This window comes from Polyodon spathula, chromosome 5 (genome assembly GCF_017654505.1).
Source record: "Polyodon spathula isolate WHYD16114869_AA chromosome 5, ASM1765450v1, whole genome shotgun sequence".
In the NCBI taxonomy this organism is placed as follows: Eukaryota; Metazoa; Chordata; class Actinopteri; order Acipenseriformes; family Polyodontidae; genus Polyodon; species Polyodon spathula.
This window is the reverse complement of record NC_054538.1, coordinates 65,849,604-65,855,603: the sequence shown is the minus strand read 5'-3', so window position 1 is coordinate 65,855,603 and position 6,000 is coordinate 65,849,604. Positions and strand designations below refer to the sequence as shown.

At 34.9% G+C, this 6,000-nt stretch overlaps 1 long non-coding RNA gene across 1 annotated transcript in view; it reads right to left on the bottom strand.

Annotated features, from left to right (window-relative positions):
• Nucleotides 1-1,020: 1,020 nt before the first annotated feature.
• LOC121315346 overlaps nt 1,021-6,000 on the bottom strand; it is a 28,135-nt gene continuing 23,155 nt past the window's right edge. Inside the window, exon 3 of the long non-coding RNA XR_005950253.1 lies at nt 1,021-1,074. This is a non-coding gene — a long non-coding RNA (uncharacterized LOC121315346). The remainder of the gene's footprint in view (nt 1,075-6,000) is intronic.

The window sequence follows — 6,000 nt, the reverse complement described above, 5'->3', positions numbered from 1 at the left end:
ATAATTCACTCATTGACACCTGTATTATAAATCTAAAGTTTCATTATAGTAAATATTTAAATTCTCAGTTATGAGTAATAAAGGCCACAGGGAGATATGAGATAGTGCTCTTTAAATAGCATTTACACATGAAATATATTAGTACTTTTAACTGCCACCCTTCAGGCAAAATAAGACCTACTTCAAAGTCAGCTACAAAACAGAAGACTGCTCAGTTTAACACAGCTCTTGATTGTTAAACAACAGCTCTCACCTTCTAAAGCCCTGAGCTGGTGTCTAGTTGAAGCCATGAGAAGCAACAGTAACAAGGTTTACACTGATATGTTTCTACCCTGCATCTCCTCAGCACTTTATTCATTCACATGAAGGTTATAGGTACTTGCTGGAGTTTAATCTTTGGTGGCTATTGGCTTTAACAGAAGTATACAAGGGTTACTGGACAATGAACTTCACTTATTCAAAACAGAATTTGCACTTTCCTATTGCCAGCTTCCACATGGTGGGTCAATATCTTTTTATATAGGTTACAGGTGCAATATAAATACAGAAGTAGACAACATATAACTGATGTGATCACAACAGAAAACAACCTATCTGGGATATAGTACATGTACTACTTGTTTAACAAGTAGAATCTCTCTGGACACAGTAGTCTCTATTAATTACAAAAGTCACAAAGGCTCCCATTCACAGAATAGCAAACTGCCTTCCAGAGAATGACTGATTCTGTTCAAGTCACTCAAAGCAGAAGTAGAACACAACTTTATTGAAATTAAAATGCAGGACCTTAAAAGTGAAGCACATGTTTTATAATATCTATAACTCAATGATGCATCAAATGTCTCGGCACAGATTTACCTACACCTGGGCTCCTTTAAATTCAGAAGGGGGTGTTACAGAAACTTTCAAGATTTCAGCTCAAAGCCAATGAAAGAAAAGTGCTCGCATAAACAGGTCTGATAATTAGGACAGGTTTATGTAAGAGACGAGAGGATGGAGGCCGTGGTAACTTTTTACCTCAGGGCAGTCTTGACAGTGTTATTGGAGGATGTGCTTCTGCTGCTTGTTCTACCTCTGTCAAAAGATAAACAGATAAAGTGATGATTGATAATTAGTCACAGCATTTCCTCATTCCTCAACTGTCCAGTGTCACATCACCACTGAGCAGACAACCTCCATTCTTGCAGTCACGTCAGCCTGGCAAGGCTCTGTCTGGACTCAAGAGGGACTTGACAATATCATCTGCTGATTTTCCTCTCCAATTCATGGGAGCACAAAGGCAAATGCAGCTCAGCATCTCAGCACCAACAGGATTTGAACCAGCAAGCTCACTCTACAAATGCTGTTGTGCCTTAGCTTGATAACCCCAGGGAACCATGGTAACAAATTCTACAGTAAAAAAAACCCAAAATATTATTATTATTATTATTATTATTATTATTATTATTATTATTATTATTATTATTATTATTATTATTATTAACAATGAAAATTCTGATAATATTTTAACATAGCACTATGTTTTTCACCTATACCTCAGACATTTCTGGTTAAGGGTTAAGTACAGTTCTTCTCAATTAGAACTGTAAAACAATACACGTTCTCTCACTATGTCCAGTAAATAAATAAATAAATAAATAAATAAAAATACAGTACAGCTACAGCCAAAAGTTTTGCATTACCCTATAGAATTAACTAATTTTGATGCATAAAGTCAAGTGAAACCTGCTGAATAGTGTTACATTAACATATTGAATAACATACCGCTTTGTAGTTTTCCATATATTTTACAGAAAACTCACAAAAATGTATTATGACATTTTGAGATCTTACATGAAATACTGTACTACTCTCATGGCTTCCGGTAGACACTTGCAATATAATTTTGTAGTTTCTTTGATTACATGATGTTAAATAAAAGATATCAATTATGTTTTTTTTTTCCTTCTAAAATTCTAGGTGGTGCAAAAAATGTGGCCATAGCTTTATATAGTTTGTTACATCTGATTTGAAATATGTAGAACCATAAGTTGAAACCAGCTCTAATGTAGGAAAGAGAGAGAGAGGTTGTCTATCAGTTTATAGACTTTGACTAACGTCAAGCCATAGAATTCTACAAGTGTATGTCTCTTAACCTAGAGTGAGCAACAGGTCTCTGCATACGTGTGAAACGCTGTGGAAGACATTGTAGGCATTTCTCTCATTGGTGGTAAATATCTGGGGGAAACTCGGTGCATTTTGTGGCACAGTAAATCTGTTTCGTTATGCCTTTGTATTAAGGAAACAAGATTTATTTAGTCCACTAACCACACAGTGGACAACAACAGCAATATTGATATTACCACATCAAATGACTGAATAGGGCTACCGATAAATAAATACAGAATAGGCATCAGAATAAAAAAAAGGTATGCATGTGACCAGTTATGTTGAATTTTAAATAACTGTCTTGCTATATAGACATATTCAGAGACATTTATCAAGGTGGTTATTGAAAACAAAATTTACAACATTTTTGTGAAAGAAAAATAGAGTTGCTGCAAAATGTTACAAAACTTGAAGACAGTGTTAACAAGCCACTCAGAAACTAATAATATTTTTGTAACAATACAATAATAAATGTGGTACAAGGGGCATGATTTAGAACATTTTGGTACAGCTAACTATTCCTGCAACATTTAGAATAAATAATAATCATGGCACATGTTATTGCATTGGTTAAATATTGCTCACATATACAGCTATAATGTAATGTCCTTGATAAGTTCAGCATTTATTAAATCACTAGAATTTGTGAGTACTGCTTTTAATTAAACTGTTTTGTATACTAAGCCTCCCCTATCACTTAACTACCTTTAGCCTTCAGCTGAGATAATGGTATATAATGATGCATGGGTAAAACATTTGTTTAGGCTTCCAGCTTGGAGGTGCTAAACTTGTCTTTGCAATCAAAGAAAAATAGTATAATACAGCTGTCATTTTAGCCATCCTTGTTACTATTGAAAAAAATATCATAATAGAAACTGAAGGAGAACGGAAAGCACTCTGCTTTACGACTGCCTCAGCACTCTTCTTTTATAATGTTTTCACATTGGCAGTCTTTTGGAGCACAATGCTTTGTGGTCTTGCCTCTGTCATGTATGAAATACTTAATAATACTAGTCTCTTAAAGAGTTCAATACCCCTCCCTCGGTCACGTGGGGAAATTAATTTCTCACCCCTTCACGCTAATGGAAACCGTTAATGTTACTCTTGTTAATGCCAACTGTGCTTAATGTCAACAAGCTTTAATGCCAAGTCAATGATGTTTTCATTTGGTCCATTGCTATTACATCACATTTGCTGTGTTTATTGCTTGCATTTCCAGAGAGGTTTTCTTGGCTTGAATTATTCTTGATTTCCTCATACTGTATATAGAAAATCAGACGTAAAACAACAGCGACAAGGCTTAGTGATGTAAAGGAGACACACTGGCAAACAATCTGTCCCTGTGCCAAAAGTCAAAGCAAATTTAAATAAACATGTTGAAAAGTGTTAATTGATTAGCTGTTTCATTTATATAAATCCAATTGTAATTTACTTAATTAAGCAATATCCATTTTTTAACTACTGTATTTAAAACCTTTGACTCTCAGTTTGTTTGCACATGACCTACTGGGTTGATTTGATCAACCAATACTCTAGCCACAGCTGGATACTTAGAACATTTTCCAGCACTGAGAATCCCTCTGGAATGCAGCAACCACCTGTCCTTTGTTGTCTTTATTACCATGAAATTAATTGGTTAATATACTATAAGGTATTAATAGTGGTGTTTATTATTATTATTATTGTTAGAAGAAGAATAAGAACATAGCTTCAAGGTTAAAAATGTACAAAAAATTGTCATCAGTGTTAGAATCTTGATTGACTGTGGATCTGCCTGGAGGATTTAATTAATAGTTCCTTAAAAAAAAAGAAAAAAAGTTATCCATTGAATAATGATATGTGTGATATACATTTACTTCTAGGTATATTTAATGTCAGGTCTCTGTCTAATAAGGCTCTGTTAATTAGTGATTTTATTCAGGATTACAACATTGATATTCTCTCTTTAACTGAAACTTGGTTTCGACAGAATGACAATGTTTCCCTGATTGAAGCTTCCCCACCTATTCTTTTTTCCAGAAAGCTCGCTCTGCTGGGCAGGGAGGTGGACTTGCTTTTGTTTTCTGTAGTGAACTTAGAATCAAACAGGACATTGTTAAAATTATTTATCCTTTGATGTTTTAACCTTGACATTAAACAGTCCATTACCTGTTCATAATGTAATTATTTGTCAGCCACCTAAGTCAAAAACGTTATTTCTCACAAAATTTGGTATCTGTATTGACAGTCAAATATGATAGGATTGTTTTATTGGGTGACATTGATTCTGATTCTAACTCCTTGGAATTTCTGGCCATACTTTAGATCTGGTACTTTCTCGCTATTAAGCACATCATAACCCTAGATTGTATTATTTCTGATTATCTTGCCATTCATTTAAGGTGGATCTGCCAGTATCTACAAACGCTGTGGATTGTACATTTAAATCCTGGGTAAAATTCTTCAACTGCTGTTAAGCTTTCTGATGTATTGAGCTCTGAGTCCTTATTAACAGATGAGCTGGTTAATACCTACAACCCCACCTTGACTGGTATCTTAGATACTGTAGAGCTTATCAAAACTCAGAAAGTGTCTTTTAAAAAATGTTTTAATGATTCAACTGGTAAGATAGAACGAGAATCTAAACTGCACGTTCATTACATCGCATGGACGGGTCACCTTGTTAAATCAGGAAGGCTCATATTATTCTAATTTAATTTAAACAAATAAAAATAATCCTAGATTTCTTTTTTGCTAGACTAGATAAATTAATTAATCCTTTCCTTAATAGTCCTACCCTTGACATTGGCTCCCCTGACAGCTGAAATTACTTCTTACATTTCTTTAAATATAAAATTCTAGACATCAGAAATAATATTCAGCAGACATCTTCTTTTAAGGAGGACAGTTTTACCAACTACACATATTAAGGCTACTATGGGGGCTTTTTCTTTGATTACCTTACAGGAACTGACAGAGCTAGTTCAACATATGAGGGCTACTACATGCTCTTTTGATCCTATTCCTACAAAACTATTAAAAGATGTTCTTGGTGTTACTACACACATTAAAAAAATGATAAATAGTTAACTTTCCTCAGGTATAGTTCCCTCAGCTCTTAAGGTAGCTGTGGTAAAGCCTATGCTTAAGAAACAAAATTTGGACCCTGAAGTCCTCAATAACTATAAGCCAATCTCCAACCTACCATTCATAGATAAGGTTCTAGAGAGAGTTGTAATTCAACTACAAAAATTTCTAACTCTTAGTAGTAGTATAGTAGTAGTAAGTATATTTGAGCAGTTTCAGTCTGGATTGTGCGCTGCACATGAATGATTATGAATAATCTGCTGATAAGCTCTGACTCGGGCTTTCCATCATTTTTAATTCTTCTGGATCTAAATGCTGCCTTTGATATTGTAGACCATTCCATCCTACTGAATCATCTTGAAAGAACAGTGGGACTGTCTGGCCTTGTCCTATCCTGGTTCAAATCTTATCTTTCTGAAGGTTTCAGTTTGCCTACATTGGGGAGGTAAAATCGGCATTATCGGAAGTTGTCTGTGGTGTTCCACAGGGCTCCATTCTAGGTCCCTTGCTGTTTTCATTATATATGCTACCGTTAGGTGACATTATCCACAGACACAGAGTGAACTTCCATTGCTGTGCTGGTGATACCCAGCTATATGTGTCCCTAAAGCCAGGAATCTCTTCTGCCTGGGTGTTATTAGCTACTTGCCTTACAGACATCAAGCATTGGATGTCATATAATTTTCTAATGTTGAGTTCAGATAAAACACAGGTTGTGTTAGTGTGCTCACAGAACCAACTAAAAGGAAATGTGGGACTACATAGCAAAATCTTAAAATCAATTCT